At 40.0% G+C, this 22,818-nt stretch overlaps 1 pseudogene; it reads right to left on the bottom strand.

Moving 5' to 3' along the window:
• Window positions 1-1,801: 1,801 nt before the first annotated feature.
• Window positions 1,802-2,187, bottom strand: LOC102859157 (annotated as a pseudogene).
• Window positions 2,188-22,818: the final 20,631 nt, after the last annotated feature.

The following is a 22,818-nucleotide window of genomic DNA, read 5'->3' as shown; positions in this document are numbered from 1 at the left end:
AAGCTGATCCTCAAGGAATGCTGCTTTATTGGAAGTGTTTTTTGTGAATTTATTTTGTTTTCTCATATTTGCTTTCTTATATTTGTTTGATTATATATAAAGGATTAAGAGACAAGCAAGAATGAATCCTGAAGAAGAAAAATTATACTCATCTTGACGATCACAAAATTATGATTTAAACAAAAGAGGGGGAAATGAGGGAAGCTGAATATAAAAATTAATAATAGTAGACCAAATATGTTGTATCAGGAAATGAGGGAGGCTTAATACAAGCTGAAGGTCACCTTGTGACACTAGGGCATTCCTTAGGAGTCAACATTGTTCTTAGTTTTTATCAAATGAACCCCTCCCTCTTGAGATTAGCATAAAGAGGAACTTGGTCTTATCTGTAAAAGATTTCACCATTATCCTTTGTTTTGTACTTCCTTGTTTTTGTGTATAAATACTCAGAGAAGCATGGTTCGGTGCCTTCGGTCATGGGAACTGTTGGCCCCCTGTTTTTCATGCTCTCTGCTCTATATATATAAAAAAAATAACTAATATAAAGACATGAGTAACGACAAAATGAGCACCTAACAAGCTGGTACAGGACATACATTAAGGAATGAATAGGGAAGGGGGCAGGGAAAGAGGGAAGAGAGGGGACAAATTTGTACAAATGACTGAATGAAAAGCCAATTTCTTTTTAAACTTCATTCAAATCACAATTTAAAAAGGAAACAAAAAAGATGGGCTCCGTTGGGAAAACCGACTATTAAGGACCCCTCCAAAATGCTAATGAGTAAGGATATTTATTAGCTTAAAGGTTAAGTTGGACCTGATTGTGTCTTTTAATTTTCATATTTTCTTTTATGTCTTACGCATCTGAAAGTTGGATAATTAATAAGGAAGACCAGAGTTGGAAAATCTAAACGGACAAACTCGCAGCATTTTTTAAGCTGAAGGAACTGAAGAACAAATTCAAGTCTTGAGTTGCAATATTTAAGGATGCTGTGGGTAGAATGTTAAATGACCTAGGAAGCATCAAAAGAAGACAGAGTCACTGTACAAAAAAAGAATTGGCTGACACAGAAGAATTTCACGAAACAACTGCCTGTGGTGATGAAGGGGGAAGTTCAAGTGGCCCTGAAGGAATTGGCAAAAAACAAGGCTCTAGGAACTGATAGCATACCAATTAACATATTTCAACAAACATATGTTGCCCTGGATGCTCTCACCAGGTTTTGTCAAGAAATCCAGAGGACAACTACCTTGTCAACTGACTGGAACAAATCTATATTTATTCCTATTCTAAAAAAAGAGGTGTTCCAATAGAGTGTGGAAAATATTGAATAATATCATTAATATCACATGCAAGCAAGATCCTATTAAACATTATCCAAAAATGACTGGAACAGTACATCAATAGAAAACTGCTAGATGTGCAGGCTGGGTTTAGAAGAGACTGTGGCACTGGTGACATTATTGCCGATGTTAGATGGATCTTAGCTAAAAGCAAAAAGTACCATAGGAATGTCTATCTGTGTTTTGTTGACTAGGCAAAGGGATTTGACTGTGTGGATCACAATAAATTATGGCTAACACTGAGAAGAATGGGAATCTCAAAACACTTGACTGTGCTTATGTGAAACCTATACATGAACTAGGAGGCAGCTGTCAGAACAAAGCAAGGAAACACTGCATGGTTCAAAATCAGGAAAGATGTACACCAGGAATGTATCTTATCTTCATATCCTTTTCTTTTTAATGATTAATAAAAGATTTATTTAAGCAATAATACATATAGTCATCACTGTCAAACTTAATATGAGATGTTAAATGTATGACCCAATTTTCCTTCTTGGGTAAATTTTCCAATTTCTGTCACTTTTGAAAACATAATACCAGAAGAAGAGAGGCCCAATGCCAAACACAGCTCCTATGAGTAAGAACTTGGGAGTGGGCCTGAAGGAAGTGGGCCTGAAATTGGGATAGACATTTGCAGATCTTGCACTGGTCCAGGATCTTTGATGATCAACTGGTGGTTGGGGTCATTGAGCCGAAGCAGATGCTCCCAGTTAAGCCAGGATCTCACCCCCAGCTGCTCAGTCCTAGCCCTCCGGACCTCCGCAGATATGTCGTATTCAGCTGGTGGAGGGTAGCAGGCATCGTGGCCAGGCATGATGGCTTGTACTTTGGGAACGACATCTTGGCTACCTCTGACCATACTTTTTGAATTTGTATGTGGAACAGATCACCCAGGAGGCTGAAATTTATGAAGAGGAGTGTGGTATCAGGATTGGAGAAAGACTCATCAACAACCTGTGTTAGGCAGATGACATGACTTTGGTTGTTGAAACTAAGGAGGACCTGAGGCATTTGCTGCAGGAAGTCAAGGACTGCAGCCTTCAATATGGATTGAAGCTCAAGATCAAGAAAATAAAGATTCTCAACACTAGGCCAATTGGAAGCATCATGATAGATGAAGAAGAGATTGCAATTTTTAACAGCTTCAGCTTGCTCGGCTCTATAATCAACACTCTTGGTACCAGCAGACAGGAAATCATAAAACAAATTGCATTGGGAAAGTCTTATCAGGGACCTCTCTAGAGTGCTAGAGAACAAGGATATCAGTCGAGAGACTAAAGTGGGCTTGATCCAGGCCATGGTCTTTGCAATTACTTTCTGTGCATCAGAAAGCTGGATAATGACCAAGGAAAATAGAAGAATTGATGACTTTGAGTTGTCATGCTGGAGGAGAGTATTGAATATACCATGGACTGATAAGAGAACAAACAGGTTTATCCTGGAGTGGGTGAAACCAGGATTCTTGTTGGAGGCAAAGATTTTGAAGCTCTGTCTTACATACTTTGGGCATGTTGCCAGGAAGGACCAGTCCTTGGAGAAAGACATCATTCTTGGAAGTGTGGAGGAGCAATGCAAGTGAGGAAACCCTGGATGAGATGGATTGATTCAGTGACTGGGGTCATGGGGTAGTTGTGTCTGAGACACTGAAATTGGCTCAAGATAGAGCAGGGTTCAGAGCTGTTGTACATAATAAGGTCACTACCAGTTGCACGCAACTCAATGGCACATAATAATAACACACACAAAAAACAATTGTGGTGTTGGGAAAGAGTATTGAATATTCTATGAACTGCTGAAAGAACAAGTTTATCTAGGAGACAAAGAGCAAGTGTATTTGGGAGCACCTCTCAGGGCTCTCCTTAGAGGAAAGGATGGTGAAACTTTGTCTCTCAAACTTTAGCATCTTATCATATTGAACTAGTCCTTGAAAAAAGACCTCATGCTGGGGAAGGTGGAGGGTCAGAGAGAGATAGAGAGGAAGACCCTCAACAAGGTGGATTGACACAGTGACTATGAACTCAAACACGGCAAAGGTTGTGAGGATGGTGGAGGAGAAGATAAGGTTCTGATCCATTGTTTCTAGTGATGGTATGAATCAGACTCGACTCAACAGCACGTATGAGCAACACAATTATTTACCTTTTTTAGTTTCCTTCATTTTTGTAATAGGCACACTCGCTTTTCTAATAACAATTAAATAAGTAAGTTACATGTTTTGAAACGATTCTAAGATTGATGGTGACTTCTAGGATGTATGACAGTTCTTTGCCTATGTCACAATCCTTTCTCATATGCTAATCAGACATATCAAAAGCCTAGTGTTGCTGTTGTTGTGTACTATAGAGTCAGAACTGACCCATATCTGACCCTCTGGTGGTTTTCAGAGGCAGTTAGTCCCATGGGAGGAGAAAGCCCATCATCCTCCTGCAGAGCAGCTGGTGGCCTCGAACTGCATGCCTTTGGGATTGCAGTTCAGCTTCTTGCCACTAGGCCACTAGAGCTAGAAAGCCTGCTATCCATTGCTCCTCTCCACAGTCCTCTAAGACTCAAAGTTCAGCTCCCTCTAACACTCTCTTTCCTAAAGGAAATCAGCTTTTGAGTTGTGGTTACTATTTAAATTTTATTTCCTTTTTATTCTTCTTTGGGTTCCAATACTTCTTGACTAGCAATGAAGATGAGATTTTTTCTGAGATCAGAAGATCTCTTTTTTTACTTACCCTCCTATGTATCATTTTCAAATTTTAAAAAGAAGAGAGAAAGCTCTGAGTCTATAACAACCTAACAAGGCAGCCAGGGCCCCATGGAGGAAGGCCAGCACCTCTGGCCTATCCATTAGCTAGCTCTTTGGTGAACTTAGGCAGCCAGGTTTAATGACATGGAGGCTCCAGTTAGATTGCAGTACTGCATCTGCTACTCATTAGCTGTGCGTGGGAAAACAGTATAAACTTTCAGATCCTTTAGTTTCTTTACCAACAAAACAGGGCTAAAAATATATTGCTCACAGCTCTCTTAGGTGGAATAAAGATATGACACATTTTAGGGTGCTTTGACTCTATAGTCTATTATTCAAATGGAGCAAGAACTCACTGGAGGTGAAGACTGTTGTTTTCCTATAATTAAAGGGAGGTGACTTCAGTGTTGTTGAAATCTGAATATTAAAATCCAGGTCTTAAAATAGTTATCATTCTTTGACATGACTATTATTTCATTTATACTGTTGATTGAGGAAATAATTCAACAAAGGAAACAATTTCAAGTAAAACTATGAGTGTATAAACTCTGAGAGAACAAAGGAGCTGGTAATATTAGGTTGAGATTTTTTGAATTGTCAACTATTGTCAAGCTGGCCTCTAACTCATGACAAAACAAATAGTTTGAAATGGATCCAATGGAATGGAATGATGTCCACTTCTATGTTATCTCCATGATTTGTTGAAGATCAAGACACTGAAGTAATGGGATTTTTATTGATTTTTGGAAGTAGATAATCACACCTTTTTTCCTCTCCTAAATCTAGATGCTTTCATGGAAATCTATTGTGTCTTAGCAACACATAACCCTCCACTGAGAGATGGACACATCTGGTACATTGACTAAGGATAGAAAAGGTTACCTAGTAATGAAAAGTCTTTTTTTTTTTTTATCCTCCAGGTTCAACACAGGCTACCACTTGTTGATATTTCATGTATCTGAGTGAAGGCATTTTTTAAATATGGAGAGTCCTCTGGGATCACAAAGGGAAAAGCAGGCCTGTGTCAGTGCATCTCCTGGGTGGAGGTTGTGACGAAGGTAATAGAACACAGATGTTCCTAACTCAGGGACAACAAAGGTCAGTGTTCGATCATATGTGATAAAGGAACCAGCCATAGCATTTATGGGTAGAACACAAAACTTGAGAATAAGAGAATGTGTAGACTTCCCTCCCAACATCATCTTACTTCTGATCTGTTAAGGACATGGGATTCTATTGTTCTTCTTGCACAGTATTGAAGACATTTCTCTCCCTTATGTATTGCTTTCATCCTTTTACCAGGATTCTTTTCTCCTCAGATTTTCAGCACAACTCATTACTAACCATCATTCTGAGCCAGGTACTGAGCAAACAAAAAACTAAGAAGCATAGCCATGTGCTGCACAATCCTCAATCTAGCATATTCTGTGAATAATTACTCTCCAAGCATGTTTTTGTTATGTGCTGTTGAGTCTCCTGTGATTGATAGCAACAATGTGTACAATAGCCCTAAAACCTGCTCTATCCTGTACCAACCTTATTATCTCTTACACATTTACCCTCATTATCCCAGTCACTGAATCAATCATCCATCTGATCGAGGATCTTCCTCTCCTGTGCTGTCCCTTCACCCTCCCAAGCACGACGTCCCTCTCCAAGGACTGGTCCCTCCTTGCAACATGTGCAAAGTATGTCAGATGGAACTTCAGAATCCTTGCCTCCAAGGAGCAGCCTGATTTTACCCTCTCCAGGATGAATTTGTTCTCTTGGCAGTTCATGGTATATTTAATACTCCTCTCTGGTATCATGGCTCAAAGACAACAATTCCTTCTACCATTATGCTCCAATCACGGCAGGGTAATTATTCTCATAGTGGTGTACATAGATTTAAAGCAAGTAATGCCATATTAATATTAGTCAATAGGAAAAGAATGTAGCTTCCCAAAGGATTTAACTCTGGAGTTCCCACACAGAGAAATAAGCTGGGAATTTCAACTTGAAGAAGTTTCATAAGCAAAGGTTGGGTCTATAGAACCCCCTGGACCATGTAGGGCTCCCAGAGGAGGCCAGAGTGATCAAAACCACAAGCAAATGTAGAGACAATTTAGGCGAGCAGTTAGGGACCTCTCCAAATTATTGAGGACTAACGATGTCAGTTTGAGGACTCAGGTGCCTTTGATCCAGGCCATAGTCTTTCTGATCACTTGCTATGCATCTGAGAGCTTGATAATGAATAAGAAACATAGAAAAAGAATTGATGCCTTTGCACTGTGGTGTTAGAGAAGAGCATTGGACGGTCAAGAGAACAAATATGTCTTGGAGAGGATGCAGCCAGAGTGCTTTACGGAGGCAAGAATGAGGAGGCTTTGCCTCACGTGTTTTGAGCATGTTGCTAGGAGGGGCTATTATTGGAGAAGGAAACTATATATATATATATATATATAGTTGTCGTTGTTATTGTTGTTGTTATGTGCCATCGAGTCACCAGCAACTCATAGTGACCCTATGTACAACAGTCCTAAACCCTGCCCTATCTCATGCCAATCTTATTGTCTCCGACTCACCCACCTGTTTCCCCAGTGACCAAATCAATCCTTCTCAAGAGTCTTCCTCTCTCGCGCTGTTCCTCTACCCTCCCAAGTATGACTTCCCTCTCCAAGGACTGATCCTGCCTTGCAACATGTGCAAAGTATGTCAGATGAAGCTTCAGAATCTTTGCCTCCAAGGAGCAGCCTGGCTTCACCCTCTCCAGGACGAACTTGTTTGTTCTCCTAGCAGTCCATTGTATATTCAATACTCTTATCAACACCAAAGCTCAAAGGCATCAATTCACCTTTTATCACCCCTAGTTATTGTTCAGCTTTCTGATGCAAAGCAAGTAATTGCAAGGACCATGGCCTGTAACAAGTGAACCTTAGTCTCTAGACTGACATCATTGCTCATCAGTACTTTAGAGAGGTCCCTAACAGCAGATTTTCCTATCGTAATACATCTTTTGATTTCCTGGCTGCTGGTATCAAGGGTGTTGATTGTGGAGCCAAGCAAACTAAAGCTGTTAACAATCTCAATCTCTTCACCATCCATCATGATTTTGCCAATTGGCCTAGTGGTGAGAATATTTGTTTTTTTGATGTTGAGCCTCAATCCACATTGAAGGCTGCAGTCCTTGACATTCTGTAGCAAGCACTTCAGGTCTTCCTCAGTTTCAGCAAGCATGATTGTGTCATCTGCATAAGGCAGATTGAGTCTTCCTCCAATTACGATGCTATATTTCTCCTCATAGAGACCAGTCTCCTGGATGATCTGTTCTGCATATAGAGTGAAAAGGTACAGGACACATCCCTAGCATATACCCTTCCTAATTTTGAACCGTGCAGTGTTTCCTTGCTTTATATTCAAACATATTGATTTATACATATAGGTGCACAGAGATATACAGATACACACAGACATAAAGATATACACCTACACACACACACACACACACACACACACACACACACATGGTGATCTAGTGGTAAGCAGCTGCACTGCCAATCCAAAGGCACATAGTTCAAACCCACCAGCTGCTCCACAGGAGAAAGACTGACGGTCTCCTCCTGTGTGATTTATTGCTTCTAAAAATCTTCTGGGGGACTAGCTGTAAGTTGGTTTTGACTCAACAGTATTAAACAACAACAACAACAACGGTACATCTATATATGTCTATCTATATAGTTGTTAGGTGCCTTTGAGTTGGAAATTACTCTAGCTGACCCATCAGAAAATTTTCAGAGGCTGTACGTCATGAGGGAGAAAATTGTTCGTCTTTCTCCAATAAAGCAATTGGTAGATTTGAAGTGCTTGTCTTTGGAATGTCAGTACAATTCCTTACCAGGGCACCAGAACTCACATTACACACACACACACACACACACACACACACACACACGTGCGTGCGCGAGCGGCCGGGCGTGCGCGTGCGTGTGTGTGTGTGTGTGTGTGTGTGAACAGAGCTAGGAAGGAGATATTTTATCTGAAGGAAATGGCTCATGGATTTGTCAAGGCTCCAAGTCCCAAGCCTGAAGGTCAGATGTCAGGGTGTAGGCTTCTCCTTACACAGCTTCAAGGGCTGATGACTAAAACCAGCTGGTCAAATGGCAGGCTCCTGGCTTTCAAGGCTGATGAATTTAAGATTGGCCAACCACTGGATAAAGTAAAAAAACAAAACACAACAAAAAACAAACAAAAAAAAACCATCGCAAAAATACCCCCCCCAAACAAAACAAACAAACAAAAACTGGGAGATCAAATAGTAATGAGCCAGATGTAGGATCCAGATCAATGAAATGCCAGAAAGCTCTGTCACATGTCTATATATAATTGATGCAGGCCACATTCCCAAGAAAAAGTTTTTTGATTGATTGACTGCTTCTAGCAGATCTCAACAGGGAGATGATTGATTATGTTCTTTAAATGTCATTGAGGAAATAACATTATATTGAATTTTATCAAGTGAATGACTACATAATAACTGCTGAATCAGTAAATCATGGGCAGCCAAGTTGCTACACAAGCTTAAACATCACAGCACTATTTTTTACGAGATCTTTTTGCATTTATAGAAAATTTTAAATTTAACATCTAAAGCAAAATATTCTAAAAGTATCTGAGGGATCCCTGGTGATGTAGTGGTTGAATGCTCAGATGCTATTCACAAATCTGGTAGTTCAAATGCAGTAGTCCATCCATGGGAAAAAGATGTGACAGTTTACTTCCATAGATTACTGCCTTGGAAATGCTATAGGGCAGTTCTCCCCTTCCTAAATGGTTGTTATGAGTTAGAATAGACTCAATGGCAATTGGTAAGAGTAAAGAAAAATATAATACACTAAAGTTAGTGATAAAAATGTAAATATTTGGAAAGAAACTTAAAATGGTATTTATTATAATTTGGAATTAGAAAAATAATCAGTGAGTTCTTAACTTCCATTTTACCTCTGCCTATTTGAGTCAGTGTGCTCAGGACAAACTCTGTTAAAAATTGCTGCACTGATCAACAGGTCTGGAATGCAGGGGAGAAGCATGAGAACCTGAGCTTGCAGCTGATGCCCATTTGAACCTAGCCGTGGACGGCTGGAGATGAGTTGACCAGAACCCAACCAGATGAAGAGAGGATGATCCATGTTGTAAGCTAAGGTCGATTGCTTCAACTTGATGGCTTGCTCTGGATGGGTCTTTGCTTGTAGATGCCGATGCTTAAAGTTTCCAAGATGAACAAAGGATCCTTCAGCAAATTGGACATGCCTATTCCCTAGGAGTACTGATTTCATAGGTAAGGGCCAATCAGAAATCGGTTATATAAAAGGAGGACATAGGACATAGGTATGAAGTAGCTGGCTTACTCTCTTTCATAAAAGTAGTTACTAGTAGGATGAATGTAAGGGGGAAAAAACCTCCAAATATAAATGAACAAAATGTAATGTAGAGGAGACAGTATAAAACACAATGTACATGCATGAAATACAATGTATATGAATAAGAATAAAAAATTTAAAAATTATTGCATTATTGTTTTTCTTAAATAGTATTAATTTAGTTTAATTTTTAAAAAAGTCAACTTGTTCATATACAGCAATAGGAATTGTTAAAAATAACAGGAATAAAGGGTTCACTTAAAATGTGTTCACGCTTTAGAGATTTATGATAACTGTCTTAGCAATTTAATGGATATTTTTACTGTTGTCAATTTCATTTTCTAACAACAATATGCAAAGCAGTAATTGCACCTGCAGTGATTCTGTCAGATCTTATGAACGTGTCTTTTTCTCCTGCATTGTCTGTTACCTTTTTTCCCTTTAATTTATTTATTTTTTTACTATTAAAGAATTTCATGGACTTTACTTGGATTGGAGTAAAAATTCACCCCAGTTAACAATTGGGCTTAGCTCTTGAAACCTTGGTTTGGCTGTGAACTTGCTATGCCAATTGGCCTATATTTTTCATTAATAAGAAATGTTGTTGATCAAAGAGAAGCTGTACTAATTCTTGGTCTGTTGACAGGCTTTACCATAAGAACTCAAAGCTTGTAGAGATCAGTGTAGAAGAGGAAGACCCTGGATGAAATGGATTGATACAGTGATAGCAGCAATTGGGTCAGGTGTATCTGAGACAGTGATGTTGGCTGAGAATAGGTCAGGGTTCAGAGCCATTGTTCATCAGGTCATTATAAAACATAGTCAATTTGATGGCAGCAATAAAAATGCCTCATTTTTGTCTCTCAAAGATTGGCTTGATGATTTAAACAGACCTAGGCACTTTGCCCAATAAGTTAAAAGATAATAGAAAACATCATTTGCAGAGGCTTATGGAGAGATTGTAATATTTCTGTAGCATTTACTTATTAGATTCTTACCTGGTTCATACATTGTTGCTGTGGACTGTAGAGTCAGAACTGACCCACAGCTGACCCTCCATGGGTTTTCAGAGGTAGTTAATAGCACAGGAGGAGATTGCACATCCTTCTCCCGCAGAGCAGCTGGTGGCCTTCAGGATTTCAGTGCAGATGTTAAAAGCACATTGCTAAGTAATATAAAATGGAGTTTGTTAAGACAAAGCTTAGAGTTTTAGTAGTCAGTTAACAAGTGCGTGTTAGATAAGGCTAAAAAAATAACACCAAAAAACCAACATGTCACCTGTGAGAGAGAATTTGCAAAACAGGAAACCTACAAAGAACTCCTGACCTCTGATTGGTAATACCCCAAGTGTGCTAATGTAAAGAAGGAATGAGTGGTGACATTCCAAAGTTGCTTGCCTCAGTAGACTTTGAGACACAAGGTGTATGAATTCAGGCTCGAAACCAATGGCATTTAAACTGTAATCTCAAAGCTGCAAACCACAGACATCTGAAGATGTTGTTGTTGTTGTTATGTGCCGTCGAGTCGTTTCTGACTCATAGCGACCCTATGCACAACAGCCCTAAACTCTGCTCTATCCTGCGCCAACCGCACTGCCTCTGACACACCCATCCCGATTACCCCAGTCACCGAATCAATCCATCTCATAGAGGGTCTTCCCCTCCTGCGCCGTCCCTCCACCCTCCCAAGCATGATGTCCTTCTCCAAGGACCCGTCCCTCCTGGCAACATGTCCAAAGTATGTCAGACGAAGCCCCTGAATCCTTGCCTCCAAGGAGTAGCTTGGTTTAATCCTCTCCAAGATGAATCTGTTTGTTTTCCTGGCAGTCCATGGTACATTCAGTACCCTTCTCCAGCACCACAGCTCAAAAGCATCCACTCTCCTTCTGTCCTCCCTAGTCATTGTCCAACTCTCTGATGCATAACAAGCGATTGCAAAGACCATGGCCTGTATCAGGCGCACCTTAGTCTCCAGAGAGACACTGTTGCTCCTGAGTACCTTTGAGAGGTCCCTAACAGCAGCAGACTTTCCCATCGCGATACGCTTTTTGATTTCCTGACTGCTGGTGCCAAGAGTGTTGACTGTGGAGCCGAGCAAACTGAAGCTGTGAACACTCTCAATCTCTTCGTCATTCATCCTGACGCTGCCAATTGGTCCAGTGGCGAGAATCTTTGTCTTCTTGATATTGAGCCTCAGTCCATACTGAAGGCTGCAGTCCTTGACCCTTTGCAGCAAGTGCACGAGGTCCTCCTCAGTTTCAGCAAGCATAACGCAGATTGTTAATAGATCTTCCCCCAATCCTGATGCCACAATTCTCCTCATAGAGCCCAGCCTCTCGGATAATCTGCTCTGCATACATGTTGAAAAGGTATGGAGACAGGATGCATCCCTGGCGTACACCCTTCCCAATTTTGAACCATGCAGTGTTACCTTGCTCTGTTCTGACTACTGCCTCTTGGTCCAAGTACAGGTTTCGCATTAGCACAATTAAATGTTCTGGGATTCCCATTCTTCTCAGAGTCAGCCACAGTTTGTTATGGTCCACACAGTCAAATGCCTTTGCATAATCAATGAAACACAGATAGACATTCTTCTGGTATTTTCTGCTTTCCGCCAAGATCCATCTAACATCAGCAACAATATCCCTAGTACCACGACCCCTTCTAAACCCAGCCTGGACTTCTGGAAGTTCTCTGCTGATGTGCTGTTCTAATAGTTTTTGGATAATCTTCAGTAGAATCTTGCTTGCATGTGAAATCAATGACACTGTTCTGTAGTTTCTGAAGATAAGACACCTTTATTGGTATTGGCCATCTCTCATTCTCTACAGCTCCAAAGAACTTCCAGAAACACTGGTCCCTCTGTGGTAAGCACACTGTTTGTATTGAATATGAATATGATCATAATTGAGGATAGCCATGTTATTTGGATATTAAACCTTGATTGGTTGTTAAGATTTGAAATATCTTTAATATTTCACATTTGGATTGATGTTATGCATAAATTTTAAATGGCCTTTAGACTTTGTAGTCAAAAGAAAGAACTTGACTTGCAATTACACTGAAAGAAAAAACCAAAACCACAAAAACAATAACCCAACCAAAAAAAACCCCAAAAATAACCAAGTACTTAATGCTGCCATTGTGGAGGGGAAACTGCCATAAACAATATATAAATTATAGACATGCTTGTGTTTTAATTGAACTTTATTTAGAAAAAAATGGTGTGTGGATAGTGTGGAGGAGAAGGGAGAGTATAAATTGACTGTAGGATTTAATGATCTCTAGTGTTTCCCAGTTTGTTTTAACCCGGGAGCTCCACCCCCTCTGTCTGCATTGGGTAAGCAACCATTAACGCATTTGACACATCAGTGTCACAGTGTTCAGCCTCACAGCAACCACAAGTTACCGCTGTATGGTAAGTGAACACACCAGGGCTATACAACCTAGAGGAATGTTTGAACAAAAACAATGAAAGAGAGGCCCAAGGGCTGCGGATTAAAAGTCACCCACCTTTGACTTGGTAGCATCACTTTCTGTCCGCTGGGCCAGCTGATCTCTCTCTGTGTTGATGTTATTGTTGTTAAGTGCCGTGGAGTCGCAGGGGACTCATAGCGACCCTGTGAAGGAGAGTCCTCGAAGCTTGGGTGCCTTTCATCCTCTCTCCAGGTTCATAGAGTTTCCGGAGGCAAGCTATTATGGAAGTGGATGAGCTCCATTGGGGAGCTCCACCCCACTCTCCGTCCGCATTGGGTAGCCAACCATTAACGCATTTGACAGATCAGTGTCATATAGAGTTCAGCCTCACAGTGACCACAAGTTACCGCTGTATGGTAACTTGTACGCCAGGGCTATACTACCAAGACGAATGTCTGAACATAAACAATGAAAGACAGGCCCGAAGGCCACAGATTAAAAGTCGCCCACCTTTGGCTTCGTAGCATCACTTTCTGTCCACTGGACCAGCTGATCCCAATTAAAAGGAAGAAGGGCTAAATTTTGTCCAAAGCCCTTGTCAACATCAATTGAGATTGTCATGTGGGTTTTGTCCTTTGTTAGTTGCTTTTAAAAAAAATATGGTAAATTACATTGATTTTTTTCTAATGTTGAATCATCCTTATATGTCTGATATTAATCCACTTTAACACCATGAATTATTGTTTTGATATACTTTTGGGTTCTGTTGGCTAGAGGTGTTTTGTGACATGGCAGGAGTCTGTAAGGTGGGTGTGCTTGTTTTGGTTGCTGGTCGGGTGGAAAGTCTGGTTTGTTTTTTACTTAAGATTCTTGTTTAGTGTCAACAAGACATCCTGGAGGGCCCTTATATTTAAAAGTCCTTTGGGCCCTCAGGCCTCATGTTATTATATTTTAGAGGAACATTCTTCTAAGTCACACAGCACTCTTCTGACCATTTGCTTTTCTGAGGTAATCTAAGTTTGCTGTAATGCTGAACCTTGTGCCTTTGGGGTGTCAAATGCCATAATGGTGGCCCATGGACAATGTTTGGTGGAGATCCCAGTTAAAGATAGGTTTGGAAGGAGGAGTGGCATCCAATTCCTAAACCACATGCCTCTGGAAATAATATGAACTTGGAGAAATGATGTTAGTTATAGAAAGGCTTCAGATCTTTTGTTCACAGAGTTGCTATAAGTCGTGCTCAACTTCACTGCAATCAACAACTTCTGTTTTAGATTTTTATGTAGCTAGTGCATAGAAACCAAACTTGGTTTGGTTTTTGGTTTTGTACTTTGTCATTGCTGATGTCAGGTGGATCCTGGCTGAAAGTAAAGAATACCAGAGAATGTCTATTTGTGCTTTAGTGGCTATGCAAAGGCATTTGACTGTGTGGATCATAACAAGTTTTGGCTGACATTGAGAAGAATGGGAATCCCAGAGCACTTAACTGTGCTCATGTGGAACCTATACTTAGACCAGGAGGCTATTGTGTGAACAGAGCAGGGCAACGCTGCATGGTTTAAAACTGAGAAGGGAGTGTGTCAAGGTTGTATTTTCTCCCATACTGATTCAATCTGTATGCTGAGCAAATTATTTGAGAAGTTAGACTTTATGAAAGGAAGTGTAGTGTCAGGGTTGGATGGAGACTCATCAATAACCTGCATTATGCAGATGGCACAACCTTGCTTGCTGAAAGTTAGGATAACTTGAAGCTCTTGTTGCTGAAGACCAAGGAATGCAGTCTTTGGTATAGATTGCATCTCAGTGTCAAGAAGAAAAAAATAAAAAAGTCTTACCACTGGACTGATAGATAATATCATGATGAAAAAAGATGAGATTGAAACTGTCAACAGCTTCATTTTGCTTGGATCCACAGTTAACACCCTTGATACCAGCAGTCAGGAAAGAAGGGGATGCATTCCACTGGGAAAATCTACAGTTAGGGACCTCTCCAAAGTATTGAGTAGTAATGATGTCGGTTTGAGGACTAAGGTGCACCTAATTCAGGCCACAGTCTTTCCGATCACTTACGATGTGTCTGAAAGCTGGAAAATGAATAAGAATGACAGAGAGAGAAAAAATTGACGCCTTTGAGCTGTGGCATTGGAGAAGAACACTGAACATCCCATGGATAGCCAAAAGAACAAACAGATAGGTCATAGACAGGGTGCAGCTGGAGTGGTCTTTGGAGACAAGAATGATGAGGCTTCACTTCACATATTTTGTGCATGTTGCTAGGAGGTGCTCTTCTTTGGAAAGAAAGACACGTTGCTGGAAGGGTGGAGGGTTGGTGAATGAGAGGAAAACCTTCAACCAGGTGGATTGACATGGTAACTGCCACAATAGGCTCTTGTGGGACAGGAAGTGAGAGGATGGCACAGGATAGAACAGGATTCAGATCTTTGTTCATAGGGTTACTATGAGTGACTCAACAGCACCTAACAACAAGAACTTTGTGACTTTAGTAATTTTTTCTATTCGCTCTGAATGTTTTCTTGTATACTATTTAGGATTTTCTAGTTTTAAGTTCATGTCAATCCCAAATATACATAATTTTATATCTTCTTTTCCAATATTAGTATCTTTAATTTCTTTTTCTTTCTTTTAGCTTTGGTTAGGAGATATAATATTAGAATAGTGAGAGTAAGCAGCCTTTTCTTGTCACATATGTGTCTTGAGGTAGATTAAAAAGAATTCTGAGGTGGAAGAACTAATTTTCTCAAGACAAGAGAATATTCACTGACCAAGTAAAAAGTACTTACCTATTATGTATCAATATGTCATGTGCTAAAAAAAAAAAAAGACAAGCCTTGTCTTCAAAGAATTCAAAGTTGATGGGAAGATCATGACATTGACCCATAATTAAAATAATCTAAGATGTGCTATAGTAGAGGCTTGGGAATGATAAGAAACTCTGTCCTCACTGCCCTACCTCCTTCATCTGTTCATTTCTTGGCTTTTATATTCTCCTTAAAATTGTGCTGCATGTTACTGACCACATTACTAAAAGTTAAATCTCTCTCAGATTCTCCTTGTCATCGTGTTGGAACTGACTCATAGCTTCTTTGCAGCAGGTTTCCATGGTTGTAAATTGCACAGGAGATTGCCTGTCTTTCTCCATCACACCTGAGATTGGATTTGCATCATCATCGTCATCAGAGAGGCAACCCTTTTAGGTTAGCAACACAACTCCCTATGAAATAGGCCACCCGAACTCCTCAAAGTTAAGAAGAGACAGAATTAGCAACTAGGGTTAAAGTAAATAGGGTTAAAGTCAAACTTGAATTGACGAAGTTAAATGGAGAGAATCAATTTACACAATACTTTGAGTGGTACAGCTACCACTCAGAACAAAATGTTTATTTTTAACTCACAAAAAGAGGATATGTGTGGGGGAAGTGAGAATAGAGTAAGAACAAGGATGACAACAGAAACACGGTATTGTGAGTGTATCAAATGTTTATCTTTAGTTTCTAAAATATTTTTTAGTTTTGTTTTAAATATGATTTCAAGTACTTAAAGTATGCTTGTATTTCATGAAACATTTTTTATGAATATGTCTCATCTTAGGTTGACTAGTGGTAAGAAGCTGTACTGCTAACCCAAAGTTGGGCAGTATGAACCCACTAGCAGCTTCATAGGAGAAGGATGAGCAATCTCCTCCTGTGCAGTTTACTGCTTCTGAAAACCTGCTCTGCTGGAGGGTCAGCTATGAGTTTGGTTTGACTTAATGGTACACAACAACAACAAGTCTTATCTAAATTTGCAACCTTTCTCAGTGATAATATTCATTTTTGCACAATGCCTTATTTTCTTGATGGTATGTTTCATTTACATGGACTTCTCAGTTCACTTTTGCAATAGAAAGATGTGTGTCTGTGACTTCATAATGCCAAAACAAATGACTGAAAATTTAAAACACTGACTCTGTGAAAGCTTTTTAATTGTTTATTTATACAGATGACTAAAAGAACTGTTTTGTTTTTTGAGCAAATGTCTAGTTGTTTTTGTGAAAGACATGACCTAGGAGAGCTAGAGAGGATAACTAAATTCAGACACAGTTATGCACTCATTTTTAGGATAAAAAAGGTGGCAGAATGGGGCCAAAGTTAAGGAGGAGGGTAAGGAATCAAGGAGAGGGATTACGAATATTTGACGGGAGAACCAAGATGGCGGCAGCAGCGGAAACAATGTATGGAACTATAGGAACAGTAAACTGTAGAAACAGGCCACCATGGCCCTCTACAGTCCTCTGTTTATTGATAATTGAACAATTAAACAGTTGATTACTGGTCTTCAATATGGATCAAGGCTCGACATAAAGAGATCAGTGATTCCCAAAGAAGAATGGGTGAGTCCCACAGCTCCCAGCCCCCACTGCTGAGCCCACATCATCACACAGCTCCATGAGGCCTCTGCAGCCAGACCCCAGGGATACCCTCACCTGGGATGGATAGCAGGCACCAGGCCTCCGAGGCCGGTGTGGTGGAGATGCCACATTGCCACAGAGTAGACTTGTTCTGGGAAGATTTCTCAGAACCAAGATGGTGCAGGATAGGGCCAGGTTCTTATTTGTTATTTCCAAGGTCACAATGAGTCAGCTAGATGACATCTAACAATGACAACATTTATTTCCTTCATTGTAAGAAATCACTTGTAGCCCACTTTTTATTATCACTATGGTTTTAAAGTTACAAGATTATGACTAGTGACAGGTACTGTCGAGTCAGAGTCAACTGGCAAAGGAGGAGACTGCCCGCCTCCTCCAGCAGAGCATCCGGTGGATTCAAACAGCACACCTTTGAAATTGCAGCACAGCTTCTTGACACTAGGCCACCAGAGCTCCTTATTAAGTCTTGAAATTAGTATTCTGTGATGGTACTGAGAATTCTTAGGATTGCAGAAAATACTTACTTAGTTGGACTGAAGTGAGTAATGCCTTTTCTCCAGGCTTCTATGTGTATCTGCGAGGGGAAAGAAGCAGATTTTAATATTCCTCTGTGATGACTGAGGTTAGATTTACAATGCTGGGATTTTAATTTTTCTGAAAATAAATTTCAGAAATAAAGTTCAAGGCCCGTCCATATACAGTTTGGATCAAATCCTTCTGGCTGAAATATATTTGTTTTGTTGTATTTTTTTTTTAAATTCTTTGGAAGGCTTTTCATTAAATTGGAATTATATTTTTTGTGATATTTTTTTCATTGTGATTTTAGTGAAAGTATTAAAAAAGATGGTTTTCATTCATTCATTGATACATATTTTCCTCTCTCCCTTCCACCAATTGACTTTGTAACATATGTCTTGTTTCATATTGCCAGTTGCCATACATGCAATGTCCAATCATCTATTCCCTTCAGATATACCCTCCCTTCTTCCATCCCAGTGTTAAATTCATTATCTATCCATTCTTTCTCTGCTCTTGCCTCCATAACAGTCATCCTATGTAGTATTTTCCTTTTATGACTGAGATATTTCACTCAGCATACTGTCATTAAATGGACAGAAGATATGACTAGACACTTCACCAAAGAAGAAATTCAGAAGACTAACAAACACATGAAGAATATTCAAAATCACTAGCTATCAAAAAGATGCAAGTTAAAACAACAATGAGATATCTTCTGATCCCAGCAAAATAGCAAAATTCAGCACACAATAAACAGTAAATGCTGGTGAGAATGAGGAGATATTGGAACTCTCATTCACTGCTGGAACTGGTTTTTTAAAAGTCTCTTTACTCTGGTTATTTCAGGAAAATTGGCCAAATGAACTGAAGGATATAGTGTAGTTATATGGTACACAAAAACTAAGTTCTAATAGCACAAGTCATATACTAGGCCTGTTTATTATCCTACAGAAATAAGAAATTTTGTTTGCAGTTAGCCAAGTCTTCAACAAAGAAGTGAGAAGTACTGAGGTTAAGCCTAAAAATGTTGAATTTTTTCCCCTGATAAGACTCATTTTATGAATGCTGGATAGGAACAAGCTTCATGCATCCTAAAGAGCAGTGAGCCTGAAGTGTAAAGATGTGGGTTGGAAAGCCAGGATTCACATTCAATTCTACTGCTTAAGAGCCTTTGTCTTGGGATGAGTTTCCTGTAAAGAAAACACTGGGAACAGGGTTCAAGTGCAATCATTTATTTAAGAAGAGACACCCTGGTAAAAGAAACCAGCACAAATTGTCAACTGTGGTAAACTGTCGGCCTTGAATCCTGCAAGACGTTCTGAGAGGCAAGAGTATACCTTAGGACTGTATTCTGGAGAGAGGAGGAAGCTGGGATTATCCACCCATTTCTGTCCTGTTCATTGAAGGGCTACTTTGGAGGTCCTCAGAGCATTATAGATGCCTTCAGGAGAGAGTTGTGGATATGTATGGGCTTCGAGTGATGATGGCGTATGTGAATGCACTGAAAATATGTCTGGAAGTCCAAGTCACTTGGCTTCTTTTGACTATTAGGCTCCTCATCAACAACACAGAGTGAAAGAACACATTCATATCATGTTCTTCTCAGGTGTCATCAAGTCTACTGTGACTCACAGCAACTCTATGAACAACAAATGAGTCTTGCCCTATCCTGTGCCATCTTCATCATTTCTGATATGCTCACGCTCATTGTTAAAATCATTCTGTCAATCCATCTTGTTGAATCTCTTCCTCAACAAGAGAGATGTAGGATTTCATTTTTAAGAGCCACTTTCCCTCTATGGTTTCACAGTAGGATCTACCAAGGGGAGGAATTCAGAGATTGAAGGTGTTAGTCTCGGGGAAACTACAATCAGATATGTAGGCAACTGGCCAGTGTAAGGTGAATGGTAGCTTCCAGGTGAGCTTCTCTGAGTGCCCTTCACTTCAAAGCATATACAGTGGACATAGTAGGTAGCAGCTTTTAAAGACAGTTGTCAAGAGCTTCCTGGAGTTCAAGATTCTTATTACCTTACATGTGAGTTCCTGAGAAGTTTGGCTTTAGTTCTAAAGGCTGAGATCCTTGGGAATAGTTTCTTTTTATGCTACTCTTTTTTTCCCTATAATTATATTTTATTAATTTTCATAAACATTTACAGAGATTTTGGGTTTCCATTCATTCATTGTTGCACTATTCTCTCTACCCTCCTCCCAGTTTGTTCTTGTCCAAATGCCACAGTGCTTGTCAAAGCCAGTTCTGATTAATCTTCTTTGTCAGTGTATCCTTTGCCATTCCCTATCACTCCTCCCTGAGAGAGACTTCACCCTGAGTCATAAGGAAAAGGGGACGGCGTATTCTCTTAGCTACTTCCTGCTGAAAAGGGACGCTGTGGGTTTCAGGGTGAAGATCTTCTCTCACTACTCTAAAGGGCCCCTTTGGCAGTAGGAAACACATAGACTATTATGGAGATTGATTTTGGAATTTAGATGCACTCTTATTGATTGTGCTTGGCCATACATGTTCATATCCTTGAAGATGTATCATGGGGGTGTTGCAACCTAGAAGACACAAATTTGACTAACAAGTTATAAGTACATGAGTCCAAAAATTATGGAAAAGTAAAAGAAAAGATTCTTTCATTGTTTTACAAACCCTCCCCCAGGTCCCCTCCATCATGTAGCCCTCGCTCTAGTCTCCTGTGATGACAGAAATACCTAGTCACATATCTCTTTTAAACGGTTCTCTCCCTCCTCTGTTTCAGTGCAGTATACATTATTGAACCCATCTTACTCATTCTCTCCCCAACCCCAAGGACAGTCCCATTCTACAACAGTGGCATCATGTAATATTTGTCCTTTTGTGACTGGGATATTTCACTCAGCATAATGTTCTCCAGAGTCAACCATTTTGAATAATATTGCATGAGTTCCTTGTTTTTTAATGCAGCATGGTATTCCATTGTGTGAATATACCACAGCTTCTCTAGCTCTTCCAAACCTTTTAAAAGACTCTAATATTTTTTGTGTTAGCTTGTCCATTTGCAGCCTTAGCTTCTATTTTCCTAAACTGCAACACTACTACTGTCATCCACCAAATATTTCCAACACTTTTTTCCAGGTTCAAGAAAAGGCCTCACAGCTGTGTTATTTTAATTCCCTGTTAAAATGTAAGTAGAAATGGCAATGATTCTTCTGGGAAGAAATGTTAAAATGAAAGAATGGGGGAAAATTAAATGGGAAGAACATGCCAAATCTATCTATCTATCTATCTATCTATCTATCTATCTATCTATCTATCTATCTATCTATCTATTATCTATCTATCATTATATATCTATCTATCTATCATCTAATTTAAAAAAATCTGATGCCCCCATTGACCATGTACCCTTCCTTCTACATTTTGTGATGAAGTCTCTGTCATGTCATCCTGACTTTGACTGCTGGCTCACATTGGACATGTACCATGAGTAAGAAATAAACCTGCTGTGTCACTGAGAAATGGAGCTGTTACTATACCGCAGTCTTGTCTGTCCTGACTGATACAGACCAAAAAAAAGAAAATAATTAAAAAAAGGACTTGTAGTTAGTCACGGTTGAGTTGATCCCTACATACAATGGGACTCAAGAAGCTTTCATTGGATGATTTTTTTGAAAGTAGATCACCAGACCTCCTCTGTTTTGCTAGTTTCAGTCTGGATGCTCTGCAGAAACCCATTCAGTACCACAGCAGCATACAGCCTACACTGACAAGCCGGGGGTAGCTGCACTTCGGGTGCATTGCCTGGAAATCAAAACTGGATCTTTCATTCACAGAACCAGAATCCTACAATTGAACCACAACAAACCCTAAATAAAAAAAATGTTGTTTCTGTGTTGATTTGAGATGGATATAAACGACATTTTATATCACTTTATGGTTATTACACAATTTGAAGATGGTCTGTAATTTCAAATTACAACCAGAATGAGAACATTGGAAGTGAGTTTGTACATCTGCTGAACACAACACAAACTGAAAAGAAAAAACCCATAATTACTTACATTTGGACAACTGGAAACAGCAAACTGGTGATTCTCTCTTCTCTACTTATTTAATAAGTATTTATGATGCAATGACTTTGTCTGAGGTTAGAAGGTCCGCCATATCGAACTTACCTTGAGGCTCCTCTGGTGTAATGGTGATGGTCTCACTGCTGGGAGTTGAGTCATCTTCTGTCTATTTGGTCATGGATTAAGACCACACAGCTTGTCCATTGTCTATTCTTTGCATAGTGTGGACACTAGAGAACCCAGGATGGTGGTGGCAGTGGCAGCAGTGTCCACAGCATCTTAAAAGTGTCAAAACTGAATTAAAACATCAAATAGGAAGAGCAGGAGAACACAGAACCATAAACAGTGCAGTGCAACCATCTCAAACCACTATCAACATGGCTTAAGAACTAAGAGGGCAGTGGCAGGAATAATGATATTCACACAGCTGAACAGGTCCTAACTCCCCTTTCCCCTATGTCCACCTTCCCCCCTACTTATGAGACGGTGAGCAGTGCTATTTCTTCCCTCTTACCCTCCACCATCTCATTCCTTCATCCTCCTCCCACCCTTCACCCCACCAGTTCTACATCAGACTAAGCCTACACCTTCCTGTTTCTGGAGTGGGCCACTCTCAAAGCATTCCTTCCAGATCCTGTGGACAATGCCAGTCTTGGCCTGCAATCAGTCCCTTGATTAGAGGAAGCGCCTGCTCTGGGTAGGAGGCACCCACCCCTGAATTGGAAAAATACAATATTTTAATCAGGTAGAATAGCCTACTAGGGCCCGCTGAAGCCAGCAAAGTTCGGCCCTAGGATGGGCAGCCCATCACTTGACACCTTCCACACATTATTCCCATAGCATAGACATCTATTTTATGATATTTGAATGCTTTCTTGCCTTTTGATTAGCTCTGTGGTTACAGTGCTGATCTGTCAGTATGCCATATTG

Source organism: Elephantulus edwardii, unplaced genomic scaffold, assembly GCF_000299155.1.
Source record: "Elephantulus edwardii isolate Elephantulus edwardi_28Jun2011 unplaced genomic scaffold, EleEdw1.0 scaffold00062, whole genome shotgun sequence".
Classification (NCBI taxonomy): Eukaryota; Metazoa; Chordata; class Mammalia; order Macroscelidea; family Macroscelididae; genus Elephantulus; species Elephantulus edwardii.
The sequence above is the reverse complement of the archived record's forward strand: the minus strand, read 5'-3'. Positions and strand labels throughout refer to the sequence as shown.